Here is a 17,569-nt window from a genome sequence, read left to right on the forward strand (position 1 = left end):
AAACTAGGCAAGCTTTTTGAATTCTGTTTGCGGAAATCGAACAGGGCATTACCAGAGATGAATTACCGCACATATGATACATCACTATGACGTCATATCAATTTTTATGACGTCATTCCTATTTTTTCACATTTTTTGTTTCACAACCCAGAGTTTTCATCGGATCTTCGTGAAACTTGCCATGTATATGCAGAAAGCCCACGTGCAGGCAGTAACCATCTCCGATTTTGGAAATTCTTCCTAGAAAAAAAAGTTGACGTCATAATATCGCCGCTAATGGAAATCGCCGATACCATTATCTCCAAAACGAGGCAAGCTGTTTGAATTTTGTTTGCAGGAATCAAGCCAGGCATTAGCACAGACAATTTATCGCAAACCTGATACATCACAATGACGTCATATTCGTTTTTATGATGTCTTCTTTAAGAGGACGAGGATCTTAGCTCATTTGAGCTTCTTTTTTTAAAGCAGAGCTATGTTTAAAGATGTGAGGGGAGGGGTGGGATAAAGGCAAATTAAGAGAATGGAGAAAGGAAACGCTGTAACAGTTGGACTTTTTTAGACACGGGATCTATGAACGGTCGAATTAAACTCAGGCTTTTGAAGAAGAAGAAAAACAGTTTATTATAATAGAACAGAGAAAAACACATGGGAGAAAGAGGGAGTTGAAGCATTTTAAAACACTTTTATTTTTTTTTTGATATGGTTAATTGAGAGACTGGTAAAGTAAAGGAAGAGGTTGAATCAAAAATCTTGAAGAAGTATGGCGAGTACCTTCACGATCAAAGTAGGAAAAAGAAGGGTGGTTCAGCAAGAATGAGAAGGATGAAGAGGAGGGTGAGGAGGAGGAGCAGGAAGTTGCGTGGCTATTGGAAGTGCAAGGTGAGAAAGGAAAATGGAAAATATATTTTTAGTTTTTTCATTTTAAGACATTAAACAGAGGGTATTGTTGGGAGGGTTTGAAAGAGTGGTAAAGGGAATGTGATGAAAATAAAAAGCTGAAGGTAATAAGGAGAAAATATAAGAAACACGATTGTGCACATAGACGAGGATAAGCCTAAGGGTAGGCCTCAAGGAACACGATGTGAAAAGTCCCATGAATATCCACAAATTGGCACAAGTTTGAAGAGAAAAACGAACTCGGAACACAAAGTAAACATGGACATAATAATTAACAGTACAAACGTGACAAAAAACGACTGGAAAAACTTATCTTTGAGGAAGTCAGCAGAGACCATAAAGGACACCACCGCAGCCCAATAACTGAAACTGGAAGTATTTTGAGTTAATTAGCTAATTTTCTCACCATCTCCTCCCTGAAAAGGTAGTGGCAGCAGAAAAAAGTCGATAAGTTTAAAATGGAATTAGATAGGTACCTGGAAGTTATGGAGATAGAGGGGTATGGGAATGTTGACAGGACTTTTAGGTAGTTTGAGCATTGATGGGTGATTGTGTGCATGTGTACGGAGTCTTGTTGGTGGGGGTCTTGTCAAAGGGGGTTGTGTGGTTGATGTTGTGTGTTTTTAACCCAACCCATGCCACCTCCCCTGAGCGGAGGAAAAAAAAACTACCAAAACTACAAAAAATAAAATAAATAAACGAACAAACAATCAAAACAAAAAAGACAACCCCCTCCCCCCCAAATACAAACAAACAAACAAAACAATTTTTTTCATTAATTAAAAACTTTTTTTGCATTTTCTTCCTTGGATCTTGTGTGAATGGATCAATGTGGTGGTCACGCAGGCATGATGGGCTGAATGGCCTCCACCTGTGTTGGATTTCCTTGTTTCCTGGATGGAAAAAAAAAGGATCCATTACTTTTTGTGCATCGTCATGAATAATCATCCCGAGTTTCAAAATGATTCTTGAGCAACTTCAGAGGAGAAGCGAAAAACAAAAAAGCATTGCCTGACTCATTGCTGGAAGAAAGGAAGGAAGGACTAAAACACATTGTTGTGGCTTAGCCTGGTGTTGGCTTTAAAAGGTTATGGTGGCTTGCTTAAGATCATAGGGTCTTGAGTTTGAGCCCCTATCGTTCCATTAAATAACATGAGGGGGGTTGACGATCAGCCTGTCATCTTTCCGAGATCAGCAAAATGAGTACCAGCTTACTGGAATCAGAGCTCGGGCACTGCATCAGTGGCACAGCCACCCTCCCAGCAATTATGCAACCAGCAGCCCCAGGATGCATACAAAATGATAAAATTATGACTTCAACAGCTCATCTCGACTCCATTGTAGACAAGCTAAAAATAATACTCCGTTTGCTGGCAAGAAACTTCAATGTCGGAGGAGGCCCTGAGGCACATCAAAAGTTGCCCTATTATTGTCACCTCGTAGTTGTTTGTCCATGCTCTGTCCTTTTAAATGCTGAACATCAAGCAAGGAAGTAGCTCATACCATTGTTAAAGTCTTCAGTAGAACTAGACCAGGGTTCAAACCACTAACCTCCAAGACTCAAAGCAGACACTATAACCATTACGACACCGAATATGCTTAATATTGTGTGATTTGCTGACACACTTTTTGACATTTTATATATCGAGAATTTTTTTTTAAAGAAATAAAAACAAAGTTGCAGGACAATACTAGCAATAACAAACAACAACAAAGATAGCTGTGGAGCAGCAAGATGGTGACGTTCACCAAAACAAACAAATTTTTACCTTTAAAACCAACCTGGATCAAGTTGGAAAAGATCAAACCGTGATGATGGCAAAATGAAAAGATGTCATGAAGGCAATAAGGGGATCATAGGGAGCATCACATCAAAGGAGAAAGTTACACAAATTCTACCCCGAAGCATATTACAATTTAGATATATTGGTGAATTGATGGTTTCAAATTGTCTTTTTTGTTACCATATTCAATTTAAATCCCCAGTGGTGATTATTCCTTTTGGCATGCTGGCTATGATCATGGTGCTTAAACCAGAACAAAATAAATCTCACTGACATTTAAAACGCAATGACGTGTTGAAAATGAAGTCAGACTGATGATTACTCCTTCATCATCACTCCAGCAGTTGGTGAAGAAGGAAGGATAAAATGGCATCGAGGATAGCAAGTAGAAGAGGAAACTAGTTCATTGTCGTCATGGTCATTTAATCAAACAAACAAAATCCACTTTACTCAATAGTCTTGGTAATGTCAAACAAAAGTCACCATTAAATATTGACTTATTGAGTGTCTCATGAATAGGGATGAGAAAAGGCTTGCAAGTTGTAAGGAAAGGCACACAAGCTTCTAACAAGTCGTGGTGACGAGCACACTTTGAGTGCACCTTGCAACATCCACTGCATCGATTGGCTCTTTGGAAGGATTCCACTGATTGGCTGCTAGTGTTCACATGTTTGCTCTATTGCATCGTAAAGTACATTATTACAAATATTACCAAAATGTAAATAAAAAATGAGTCACTACACCCCCCCAATATCTAAAACATTACCCTTCAAATGGTCTTGAATAAAAGTTAAACAAAAAATACGAATTATTTGCCAAAATCAATTCCTTGCCTGGGTAGTAGAACATATTCAAGGAAGTAGATTATACTCTGGTTCATTGAACATAATCAAGCTCATCAAACATAATCGAGCTCATCAAACATAATCTACGTCATTAAACATAATATGGGAGATAGAACAAAAATTTCTGGATAGAAGAACATAGTCTGGATTGAAGAACATAGTCTGGATGAAAAAGCGTAGTCTGGATGATACAACATAGTCTGGATGATATAACATAGTCTGGATGATATAACATAGTCTGGATGATATAACATAGTCTGGATGGTGCATCATAGTCTGGATGTAAAAGCGTAGTCTGGATGATATAACATAGTCTGGATGATATAACATAGTCTGGATGGTGCAACATAGTCTGGCTTGAAGAACATAGTCTGGATTGAAGAACATAGTATGGAGAGAAGAACATAGTCTGGAGAGAAGAACATAGTCTGGAGAGAAGAACATAGTCTGGATAGAAGAACATAGTCTGGATGGAGGAACATAGTCTGGATAGAAGAACATAGTCTGGATTGAAGAACATAGTCTGGATAGAAGAACATAGTCTGAATGATAAAACATAGACTGGATGGAAGAATATAGTATGGATAGAAGAACATAGTCTGGATGGAAGAACATAGTCTGGATTGATGAACATAGTCTGGATGGAAGAAAATAGTCTGGATAGAAGAACATAGTCTGGATTGAAGAACATAGTCTGGATGGAAGAACACAGTCTGGATAGAAGAACATAGTCTAGATAGAAGAACATAGTCTGGATGGAGGAACATCGTCTGGATAGAAGAACATAGTCTGGATAGAAGAACATAGTCTGGATAGAAGAACATAGTCTGGATAGAAGAACATAGTCTGGATAGAAGAACATAGTCTGGATAGAAGAACATAGTCTGGATAGAAGAACATAGTCTGGATAGAAGAACATAGTCTGGATTGAAGAACATAGTCTGGATAGAAGAACATAGTCTGGATAGAAGAACATAGTTTGGATTGAAGAACATAGTATGGATAGAAGAACATAGTCTGGATGGAAGAACATCGTCTGGATTGAAGAACATAGTCTGGATAGAAGAAAATAGTCTGGATTGAAGAACATAGTCTGGATGGAAGAACATAGTCTGGATAGAAGAACATAGTCTGGATGGAAGAACATAGTTTGGATAGAAGAACATAGTCTGGATGGAAGAACATAGTCTGGATAGAAGAACATAGTCTGAATGATATAACATAGTCTGGATAGTACAACATAGTCTGGATGGCACAATGTAGTCTGGATGGAAGAACATAGTCTGGATCGAAAAACATAGTCTGGATTGAAGAACATAGTCTGGATGGAAGAACATGGTCTGGATTGAAGAAGATAGTCTGGATGGAAGAATATAGTATTGATAGAAGAATATAGTATGGATAGAAGAACATAGTCTGGATAGAAGAACATAGTCTGGATTGAAGAACATAGTCTGGATTGAAGAACATAGTCTGGATTGAAGAACATAGTCTGGATGGAAGAACATAGTCTGGATTGAAGAACATAGTCTGGATTGAAGAACATAGTCTGGATTGAAGAACATAGTCTGGATTGAAGAACATAGTCTGGATTGAAGAACATAGTCTGGATTGAAGAACATAGTCTGGATTGAAGAACATAGTCTGGATGGAAGAACATAGTCTGGATTGAAGAACATAGTCTGGATAGAAGAAAATAGTCTGGATGGAAGAACATAGTCTGGATAGAAGAACATAGTCTGAATGATATAACATAGTCTGGATAGTACAACATAGTCTGGATGGCACAATGTAGTCTGGATGGAAGAACATAGTCTGGATAGAAGAACATAGTCTGGATGGAAGAACATAGTCTGGATAGAAGAACATAGTCTGGATGGAAGAACATAGTCTGGATAGAAGAACATGGTCTGAATGATATAACAGTCTGGATGGCACAATGTAGTCTGGCTGGAAGAACATAATCTGAATGGTACAATATAGTCTGGATATAAAAACATAGTCTGAATGGTGGAACAGTCTGGATGGAAGAACATTGTCTGGTTGGTATAGAGCAGTCTGAGTGGATGAATATATTCTTACTTGGCTTGCCTTTCTGTTGACATACAAAAGCAACTCCATGACAAGTTCGATCGCAAAATAGTGCAATCATTCGGCTCACAATGTTCCAATAAAATCACCATAATTTACGTCATTGTGCATGTGGCATCGCCAAGACCAAATCCCAGAACGATCAGCACAAGATTGTGCGAGTCAGAAAGAGTGAGTGATCATTAAATTGGAGAAAAGGAGAAAAAGAAAGATATAAAAATAAAGAAACGAAAGTATGAGAGAGTAAAAAACAATAAAAAGAGAAAAAAAAACAAAGATAAAGAAAAAACAGCCAGCCAGGCCTGAAGTTCGACTGAAGTCTGGTCGAACAAGAAGATGCAATTTGTTCAGGGTGACACCATGGGTTCTTTAACGTCTACCACTCATGTTAGCAGACAGGTAAGTGTGCACTACCTGTGCACCATCCTGTCAGGCACAATAAACAGGAAGGTGATGTTTGATAGATATGCAGGAGGACAAGTTTGAGGTGTTTAAAAACTTAAGTACGTTCAATAGTTCAAGTTCATGAGAGAAACCCATGATTTGCAAGGTGGTGTGCCATGACCCATCACGGCCATACTGATGGCATTGTGGAAAGATCGTGCATGTAATCGAGATGGCACCTATCAAAGGTGTTTTTTTTTTTAATGGAGCTGAGCTGTGAACTCTGCGAGAGCACAAGTGGGCATCCATTAAATAGGCTGTTAACATTTGGATGGCGAATTGGTCACCACGGTCAGCGCCTGGAGATGGTCACGGCCGGGTCTGCATGGCATGTGGTTTATTGTAATCCACAGAGCAACCTGGCTCTAATAGTACATTAAAGCTTGGCATAATGGCGTGTAATTGCAACATTCACAAGATAAATACCCCCAGCCATCCTGGCGCAGATGAAAAGCCGGTTCGCAATTACCTCTGTAGCCTGAGCTTTCTTCTTTTGGTGGAACATTAGGATCATTCATCTTGAAACACCGGATGGCTTCCATACATCTTCATCATCCCCCCCCCCACATTAAAATTGCCTTTCCCGAACTCGTGTTGTGTTTCCACATTTGTGGCGTACACTGACTGCTACAAGCGGCCGAAATCTGCGCAACGCAGTTCATAGCAATTACGCACGAAAAATTAATGTGCAAACATTAGACGTGATGCTCTCGCTGGTCGAGGAGGTGGTCTCTGCTGTTATTCTCGTGTTCATGTCTCACAACATGTTTTGCTGCCTTCGAACTTCTGAAAACAAATCTGTGCCAATTGTCGTTCCATGCACCTGCGGAATTGCACGCCATAGTCACAGTGCGCTTCTTTACCACCTGCACTTTTCATTCATTTTTCAGCAAATCAACGGCACGAGCGCATTTGGTTTTAACCACAACCGCAGCCACCGTGCACAACCAGAGGCGGTTTCCAGCGCTGTAAACGGCCGTGTCGTTGAATCGCGAAGGCCAAGTCTGTGCGGAGAGCGCACAGGCAGGTAAGTAATTTGTGGCAAATTGGACAGAAAAGAAATGACCTTGACTGGCTAAATCTGCTCTCTGTCGCTGGATCGGGTGCCAAGCAGAAATTGCGCTGTTGCTTATTAACTGTCTCATTCCCTTTTTGCACACACCTCTCCCCCATTACCCCCTCCTACCCCTTTCCCCCCCCTTTAGTTTGAGCTGTAGATCGCGAGGCACAATTTAATAAAGGGCTGCACTGAGTGACATTTCACTCGATGCTCAACGTCTGCGCTGTCGCATCGGATTAGAGCGAGACATCCATGGCGAGGCACAAATCTACCAGAAAAGCTGCTCAGACAGGACTGCCGTGACGCGTCTCTGTATCCGTCGGTGAAACGAACGAGACGAAGTACGAGACGAAGCGTGTTTACTCACAAGGGTCAGTGTTCGAGTGTCGGGCTTGTGCGTGAGGGGAAGACGGTGCAGGGCTAGTGAACGAGCTGCTATAATACATAGAACAACGTCCAATATCGATTTTACAAAACTTTACGACGCACACAAACTATTTAGTCCCAAATTTGTGTCCGATCGATCTTTGACCTCACAATATCCATGACAAAAATCCATGGGGTGGGGGGGGGAACAAAAGGACCGGATAGGAATTGGCCACTTGGTGTGAACTGTGCGTCCTCTCTTAACCGCTTTGCCTTTTGTACACAGAAACCGAGACCCAGGGGGATGCCCGGCTTGCTCTTTGGACAAACCTTGACTCTATTAACAAAGAGCTCCATTTCATCTCGTGTGAATCGCGTTTGTGTGCCATTCCAAACGGGTACGGAAAGGCCATTGAGGACCAAAACCACGTAATGTGACGGACGCGATGGACCAATGGTCTCCAACGACCCAAATCTGTATATTGGATTAATAGCTGACCCCAAATGTCAGGGCATTATCACGGATGTAAACTAGAAGGGAACTCGGAAGAATGTATACCTTTGCCACACAATGTGTGATCCAGCAGAACACATCAGGCCCAATAAATTTTTGAGATATCGTGCTACATATCGGTTTTGGCACCATCTCTCAATGGTGAAGAATCACGATAAAAATTTCAAAAAAATCGTGTCCGGATCCAGATTCGAATCCACCAAAATCGACTCAATTTGTCCGTGTCACACACCAAACTTGTCCACTAAATTTCGTCCGAATCTGTCCACAACTTTTTGAGATATGCTGGTCACAGACAAACAAACAGACAAACAGACAGACAGACAGGGGTGAAAACGTAATCTCTGCCAACCTTCAGTGGCAGAGGTAACAAGGGTCACACCTGGGGTGTGTTCCATTACCAATAAACTTATATGGAGCGCTCTCCAAGTGGCTTAAGCGCTCAAGCACGCACTCCAACGAAACGGTTAAGGAACAACTGGCTTAGCAAGGGATAGCAACCTTATTGTTAATGGAACATACTCCAGGTTGAATCCTCCCCGATGGCCATTAGTAAACCAGCAGGGTTTCAAAATCGGCAACTTGGGAGCAACAGGCCACAATTATCCTTTGAGTATAGCTCAAGTTTTGGAAGAATAAGCATAAGAATAAGAATCAGTCCCTTTTTATGCTGCTTTCTCTCACAGCCGCAATTGAGCCAACAACTCCTGAGATGGAAGTCCATCGTGCTCACTACTACACCATGGTACCGAATATAAAACATGACATTGATTGCAGATGATAGGGTTCTTGTCTGCATCCATCTCTTATTCCTGCATGAGGGCCTGCCCCATGTTGGAACAGTGATAATATTCGTGTTTCAGATGGATATAACTTTCTGTAACAGAAGAGAAAGTGAGAAAATGACAATGGAAGTCTATTTTATCATCATGAGGTTGCTGTTGTATCAAAAATAAAACTCCTCCATTGTTGTACCATGATTGCTGTTATTCCTATCCGTGGTTCTGTCCTTAGTCATTACAAGTAGACCTGTCTGTGGTTCACACAAGCAGATCTGTAGAGGCCATCGAGGCAAGTGCAGTGATTAAAAGCGTAAACTCTTCTATCAATCAGGAAGGTCTTCATCAACCTGAAAAGCAGGAGAAATGGTCATCAAAACAGAGCCCACATGATGTTTTCGTTTATAAAAACGTGCACCATTGCACTTGACACATTCTGTCTTGTACCATGAGACTCAAACCCGAAACAGCCTGATGTCTGCAATGTTTCTGGGTACGAATATCCATCTGTCTGAACCCGTTTGCCAAAGAAAGACGCATTTAATACGACTGTGATCTCGCAAGAGCTTCGCACAAGCGATGGAATGCTTGGAAATCAGCCTCGGCGAGCAGTCCGCAGCGAGGACTTGTCCTTCCCACATCCTTACCATCACAATACCGTCCTTCTCGTCACAAGGCCGTCCTTCCCATGGCTCACGAAATTACATTTCCATAAGAAGCACATTGGTTGACGATTTATACACATTTACACCACAAAGAGAAGAAGCTGTTTGTACTCAGACTCACAATTTTGCAAACTGGATCCGGGGAAAGAAAAGGGAGAATAGGAAATGTGCAACACAAAAGGTGGTGAACAGAGTGGCGAGAGACTTACAGGAAAGGAAAATATAGAAGAATAAAGATGCTTTAGTTAAAGTCTTGAGTACTTTTTTTTTTAAAAAGGTTTCTATGTGCAATACTTACTTCCTCAACTATGTTAGTTCTTCAAGGCTGAATGCCTGGCAGCCCTGCACTTTCATCATCAACCTCAAACTCAAATCACTCTCTTCATGGTCCTCACCATATTTTCCTTTTCCTGTTCTTCATCAGTCATTCTCACATGCAAGAGGTATGCACATAATATACATAGTGTCTGTAGAAAGTCTCGACCCTCTTTGAAAATTTTAATATTTTGTTGCCTTATAGTGTGGAATTAATTTGCATTAAATCAGACTTTTTCCTCCTTTATTTACACATGGTAACCCACAACTTCCAAGTGAAAAACAAATTCTACAAATTTCAGAAAATTAATGAATAATACAAAACCAGAATATGTTGGTTGGATAAGTGTCCACCCCCCTGAGTTAATACTTGGTGGAAGCACCTTTGACAGCAATTACAGCTGTGAGTTTGTTGGGATAGATCTCTACCAACCTTGCACACCTTGATTGAGTAATGTTTGAGTAATGTTTTCCCATTCTTCTGTACAAAGCTGTTCAAGCTCAGTCAAGTTGTGTGGGAAGTGTTGATGGACAGCAATCTTCATGTCATGCCACAGATTTTCGATTGGATTTACGTCGGGGCTCCGACTGGGCCACTCAAGGACATTTTTATTTTTGTTCCTTACCCACTCCAGTGTAGCTTTGACTGTGCGCTTCGTGTCATTGTCATGTTGAAAGGTGAACTTCCGTCCCAATTTCAGCTTTCTTGTAAAGGGGAGCGGGTTTTCCTCTTGGATTTTTCTGTATTTTACTCCATACATTTTCCCTTCTATGCTGAGAAGTGCCGACAATCCCTGCTGATGAGAAACATCCCCATAACATGATGCTTCCTGTCACCACCATGCATCACAGTGGGGATGGTGTTCTTTGGATGATGTGCCATGTTGGGTTTGCGCCGATTGTAACATTTTGCATTCAGGCCAAAAGGTTGCATCTTGGTTTCGTCAGACCACAAAACGTTTTTCCACATGGCTTCAGAATCTCTGGGGTGGTTATTTGCATACCACAAACGGGACTTCAGGTGGGATTTTTTGAGTAATGGCTTCCTTCTTGCCACCCTGCCATACTGGCCAGAATTATGGAGTGCTTGGGATATTGTTGTCACAGGCACACAATGACCAGTCTTTGCCCTGAAGGCATGTAGCTCTTTCAAAGTTGCCATTGGCCTCTCTAATCACTGATCAGTCTCCTCCTTCCTTGGTCATCCAGTTTGGAGGGACGGCCTGATCTAGGCAGGGTCTTGGAGGTACCATACACCTTCCATGTCCTAATGATTGTCTTAAATATGCTCCAAGGGATATTCCAAGGTCTTTTGAAATATTTTTATACCCATCCCCTGATCTGAGCCTTTCCACAACTTTATCCCAGTTGTCCTTTGAAAGCTCCTTAGGCTCATGGTTGAGTCTTTGCTGTGAAATGCATGATCCAACAGAGGAAACCTACAGGAACAGTTGATTTTATGCTGAAATAATCAGAAGCACTAAAATTTAGCACAGGTGGAGGTCAATTAACTTGGTGCATGATTGTGAAGGTGATTGGTTACACCTGAGCTAATTACCCTCGTCGAAGGAGAGGGTATTGCATTTGGATCTGTTTGCTTGTCTGTTGGCTGCTCTTAGAGCACCCTTATTCTGGGCATTTCCATCTGTCTGTCTGTCCACGAAACTTTGGTCAAGCCTCGGGGCTAAACCACTCAACCGATTCCAATGAAATTTGGTAGGTAGGACCAATATTTCTGGGAATCGTATGCTTTCGAATATGGGACCCCAGGGCCTAGCAACAGCATAGCAACGGCCCTTTAAAGTGGTCAAAAAATCGAAAAAAAATCGAAAAATCGAAGCTTAGAGTTCTGTGCGCAATCTATCTAGATCCCTTCATGCCAATTTGCAGCCCTAACAAAAAATATTTGTAGGAGGAGATAGGTTTTGGGCGAATACATATCAAACATTGCAGAAACGGTTAATTGTGAATAAAGAGAAACGGTTAATCTCTAAGAGAAAGAGTCTGATTTTGATGAAACTTGGGTGAAATGTGTACAATGTGGCTAGCATGTACACAAAAATGAATGGTTGCTATGCACACCTCCGTTGCTTAGTAACAGCTAAAATACTTTATCTTACATCGTACACTTATTGTGCACTGTACAAAAAAATCAATACCTCCGAAACTGGACCTCCGAGGGACCTGTTTTTTTGCCCAAGGACAATGTCTTACAGCATCATATAAAAAAATAAAATCTTTAGCGAATAGATAAATGGAATTACCAGGGCTGCCATTTGTTAGAGTCTCTTTGGAAACATGCCTGAAATTTCACAAGGTGGGTTTCTAGGTGCAAACTAAGAGGGCTGTGATAATCATATTTATTGTGCTAAATTGATTGATAGCATGTACATGAATATCGGCGAGTCGCATCGGCCAGCTTTCCATCTAGAGCGAGCAGCCATGTCGACTACCGGCTTGTTTGTCTGTTTGTTTGTTTGTCTGTTTGTTTGTCTGCATAGAATGTTCGTGTTTTTCTCCACAACCGCTTGTTGGATTGAGAGAAAATTCTCACCATTGGTGCGACTCCTCATGTAGAATGTTGTAATGACAAGGATGACATCATAGGTCACGTGGTGTGGCAGCCATATTTGAACAAGGACAAATGTGTCCAAGAGCAGCGTCCTAAAGGTTTTGTCGGCTAAAAAAAAAACAAAAAAAAAACAACAACACAACAACTTCGGAAGTTTCGTCACGTGCCTTGATTAAGCCAATAGCGAGACCCGTCATAGTGTATTTACGTATTTATGAAATATCGTGTATTTACGAAATAAATAATGTATTTACGAAATTACAATATATTAAATGGAATAATCTTTAAATAGTAAAGTGAACTTTTCGAAACTTTAAAGCAATGTCCGAATATATTTAAAAGTTCATGATAGACACTCTCACAAGGCACCGTCAATGCGAGGATGTGTACCAGTAATTAAGTTCAGTAATTAAGGAGATCCGGATCGTGTATATAAAATAGCCGAGTCCTAATATAAAGGTTTTGTCTTCAGAAGAAGAAATAGAAGAAGAAGAAGAAGAAGAAGAAGAAGAAGAAGAAGAAGAAGAAGAAGAAGAAGAAGAAGAAGAAGAAGAAGAACAAGAAAAAGAAAAAGAAGAAGAAGAAGAAGAAGAAGAAGAAGAAGAAGAAATAGAAGAAGAAGAAGAAGAAGAAGAAGAAGAAGAAACAATGCCGAGCTCTCTTAGAGCAGCGTTCGCAACGCGAGACACTGCTAAAAATGGAAAAAAAATTGGGAACTGCACCAAGGAACTGCACCAACCAACTGCACCAAAAATCTTTGAAACTGCACCAAGGAAAAAATTGAAACTTGGCAAATAGCAAGTCCTCCTCATGGGGAATGAAATTGATTTTTTATGACATCATAGGTGCCCTTGTTAAGACGTCGCAATTGCATATGCAGAATGCCACATCCTATTAGTATGAAAATTTTTGAGGGTCATCTCGGGATAAAATTGTCCAAAGAAAAGAAATTGATGATGTCCTTGGTCACATGATTCTGCAGCCATATTTTTTTTTAAACCTTTAAAAATCTTCTCTGAAATGGCTGAACAGATCAAGGCAAAACTTTACAAATATGACCACCTGTCCACGAGGAACAAAAAGTTCACACACATGATATCATAGGTCACATGGTTTGGCAGCTGTATTGGATTTTCCCTAAAACATATAAAAATCTTCTTCTCCAGAACAGCTGGACAGATCGAGTGGAAACTTCACACAAATGTTCCCCAAGGCATGTATGTACAAGTTTGTTCGGGAATCATTGATAAGTCACATTGTTTGGCAGCCATATTGGATTTAAGAAAATATTAAATAATGTTTTCTCTGGAACCACTTAATCAATCGATGTGAAAGTTCAAAATTATGATCTAGTAGTGATGTGGAATACACGTTTTAAATTTCAACTTGATTGGACACATGGTCTGGCAGCCACAATTATTTGATTTTTTGATCTGAATTCTTTTTTTTTTTAATTGAACTGTAGATGGCATTCATCATGGTTCATAATATACAGATGAGGAAATTAAAGAAACTTCTTCCTCAATCTTCAGTTAAATCTTGTTTGACACACAGGCCTTCTCATCTTGGGCAAACTGTCATCAATCGTAGTCAACGACATCTGACCGATGATGAACAATCAGTTTTAGCTTTGGGTTTAAACTTTGCAGTGGCACTAAAGGTTATTTCGATCAAAGACATCATCCAACAGATTGAACCCAGTCTTCGGGCACTCAACAAAAGTATTGCTGACCAAATCCGTTTTCAAGTCACTCAAGTCCTCTCCAAAGCTGAGATTCCTCAAACAAATATCAGCTGAACAGAGAAGAAAGCTGTAGCCAGATTAAAACATGATGCTGCAATTCACATACTGAGTGGAGACAAAAGCAATGTGACTGTCATTATGAATAGAGAGAAATACGATTTCAAGATTCAACATCTTCTTAACACATCTACCTATAAGAAACTCTCCCGAGATCCAACACCAGCAACGGAGAGAATTAATGGCAAGCTTCTATCTTTCCATCGAGCAAGCGTTCTCTCCAAGTCATTATATTTTAATCTTCGCACATCTTCTTCAGTATGTCCAGTTTTATTTGGACAACCGAAGATTCACAAACCAGATGTTCCTCTTCAGCGCATCGTTTCAACACAGGGCTCATCAACGTATAATCTAGCAAACCACGTAGCTAAGTTCGTTCAATCACATGTTGGAAAAACCCAACATGACGTTAAAACTCAAAATATTTTATTCAACACATTCAGCAGTTTGACATTCTTCACTCTGACATTCTCATTAGTTTTGACCGAGAATCACTTTTTACCAACATCCCTGTTCCAGAGTCCTGTTCTATCATCAAACATCATCCACAAGAAGACTCCACCCTTAAGGAACGTACTAGTTTATCACCAGGACAAATTCACAAACTCCTTATATCTCAATTCTACATCTTTCAAATGGTGAGATTCATTCTACCAACAAAATGAAGGTGCTGCTATAGGTTCTCCACTGTCACCCATAGTAGCAAACCTCTTTATGGAAAAATTTGAATGCACAGCCCTCCTCTCAGCACCATTTCAACCTAAACTCTGGCTACATTATGTCGATGACATGTTTGTTATATGGCAACATGACAAAATAGATCTCAATACGTTTCTTCAACACCTTAACAATCAGCATTACAACATCAAGTTCACCTTCCAAGTCAAGTAACAACATTCAATTTCTTTTCTTGACATCCTTATTACCAAAGCTCCAAGTGGCAAACCCTTTCACAAAGGAGACAGGAAACCAACTCATACAGATCGCTACCTCAATTACTGCTCTTTTCATCATCCCTCAAGTCTACAGTCTGTGAGCAGCACTCTTGTTCGTTGTGCCTACACCATCAGCGACAAGTATAACCTGCATCGCGAACTACACCACATCACAAAATATGTCCTTAAATTCAACGGTTATCCCGCTCACAAGATCATCACTAAACCAACAAGAACTCGTGATCCAACACTGGAAGCCAGAGCACATGTTACTCTTCCCTTCATTGGACGTACATCACTCCATATACAACAGATTGTCAAGACTATGAATATAACAGTACACCATCGCTCGATACATAAGCTTGAATCTATTCTTCACTCCCATAAGGACAGAAGGCTTCCGAACCACCATCGATGTGTTTACCGCATCCCGTGTGAATGCGGAAAAGTTTGCATTGGTGAAACTGGATTGAAAAAAAACATCAGGAATATAATAGAAGAGGGGAAGCGGAAAAAAAATCAGCAATTGTCAATCATGCACAGATTAATAATCATCACATATTATGGTCAGATCGCAAACTTATCACATCCATCAGTCACTGGCACACAAGGAAATCAGAGAAGCTATGGAGACATATTTACATCGCATGGTCCCTCAAGGAAACGGAATACCCATTAGCAATATCTGGCTCTCCCTTATCAACAAATTGACACCTATAATTACAGTTTGCAATACACTGAGGGTATTGGACTGTGATGAGAAAAATGTACCGTCCAATCAATAACATGTATTCAACAGCCAATCAGCACCTCACAATAATCAGGCAATAGGGGGGTGAGGAGTTGTTATAAAAGCTGAATTCATTCGTTGCAGTTTCTTCCTCCTGTTGATGGGTGGAGAATGCTGCCTGAAATGGTGAGGCTTACTTTCTTTTTTTGTTTTGGAGTTATTTTATTTTTAAAGTATAAAGAATGTAAATAGCTCATTTAAGAGCTCATACATGGAGAAAACCCGAAACCTTTTAACTTATTATTGTTGTTCCACCATGGAAACTTTTAAGCAGTGCTTAAATCGTTTCATTATTATTTGAGATACTGACATAAATTTGAAATGAGTACATGCATTTGACTTGTACCAAGTCTTCGTTTGTTGTGAATATTGATTGTTGTTTTCTTTCTGCTTTAGGAGAAACCCCATTTTCTTACATAATGATGTCCTCAAGAGAAAGCAACAATTGTGAGATTTGTACATGAATGTGGTTCAATCATTCAAGCCCAAAGGTGTTTTCAGCATGAAATTAACAAACCAGCACCTGAAAGACAGTCCATGCGAACATGGGTGGATCATTTTGAGTCTACTGGATCTATCCTGAAGGGGAAATGTGCTGGAAAGCCAAGAAAGACAAATGAAAGGGCGAATGATGTTATGGAAGCATTTACCAACAGCCCTAAAAAGTCATTTTGAAGATCATCACTTGAGTTAAATATTCCAAAAATCGATAATATCCTTTATAAAGAATTGAGGTTTAAATGTTATAAAATTCAAACAGTTCATAAACTTTTAGAAGAGGATTATGAAGCAAGAGCAAATGTTTGTCAATAATTGAATGGAAAGAAGCAGACGAACATTTTTTTTTAATCAAACCTCATTTTTAGTTTGTGTGAACATGAAAGGGATTTGTCTAAAAATATATCTGGTGTACCATGTCACATTCTCACATCTATGAACTCCATTTCTTTGATGTCTGTCACCTCAACGTGCTACGAGATTTCTTTATTCCACAACTCCAAGAAAATCCCGACTTGTAACAACGACCAATCTTCCAACAGGATGGAGCACCACCTCACTTTACTCAAGTTGTTGAAATGTTTTTAAATCAAACTTTGCCAGACCATTGGATTGGTCGAGGAGGACTTATGAAACGGTTCACTCATTCACCCAACTTAACACCTTTAGATTTTTATATCTGGGTTTTGTTTTTTAAAGTAAAGTCAACACCAACAAACCAAGGGACCTTGAAGAACTTAAACATCATATTGTTGATGTTGTGTAATCCATCCCTATAGCTGTGTTGCAAAATGTTTTCTCTGAATTTGAATGCTGAATTAGATTGATTATAGTGATTGATGGACAACATGAAGAAGTTGATTAATAATTCGAGAATATCTAAAAAATACCATAAAAATTTAAATAAACTAAAACTTACAATTGACCACAGATAAAACCAGACGTATAATTGGCCTTCACGCCTCGATCAGGTCTTTTGCTTATACACTGCGTGGGTTTTTCCCCAGGAGCGATCGAGTAATATATATGTTGTGAAGATAGTATGTTGAGGTTGGATTGATTTGTTGTCAACACAAATTTTATCAAGGGAGGTGCAAAGTGCCCCTCCCTTTATATGGGATGGTTTCTCTGTATGCAACTTTAACATGGGGACTGAAAATTCGTTTGTCAGCTTGTACTGGATGAAATTGGCTGCAAATTTCAGAAGTAA

General features: G+C 39.9%; 1 long non-coding RNA gene across 1 annotated transcript in view; it reads left to right on the plus strand.

The window, feature by feature from the left end:
• Nucleotides 1-850: 850 nt before the first annotated feature.
• The window catches only part of LOC147014506 (uncharacterized), an 18,802-nt gene continuing 2,083 nt past the window's right edge, over nt 851-17,569 (plus strand). Inside the window, exons 1-3 of the long non-coding RNA XR_015050786.1 lie at nt 851-882; nt 6,955-7,091; nt 16,258-17,569. The exon at nt 16,258-17,569 is cut by the window's right edge and continues 2,083 nt beyond it. This is a non-coding gene — a long non-coding RNA (uncharacterized LOC147014506). The remainder of the gene's footprint in view (nt 883-6,954; nt 7,092-16,257) is intronic.

This window comes from Eptatretus burgeri, chromosome 13 (genome assembly GCF_056783735.1).
Source record: "Eptatretus burgeri isolate ZD-2024b chromosome 13, Ebu_testis_v1, whole genome shotgun sequence".
In the NCBI taxonomy this organism is placed as follows: domain Eukaryota; kingdom Metazoa; phylum Chordata; class Myxini; order Myxiniformes; family Myxinidae; genus Eptatretus; species Eptatretus burgeri.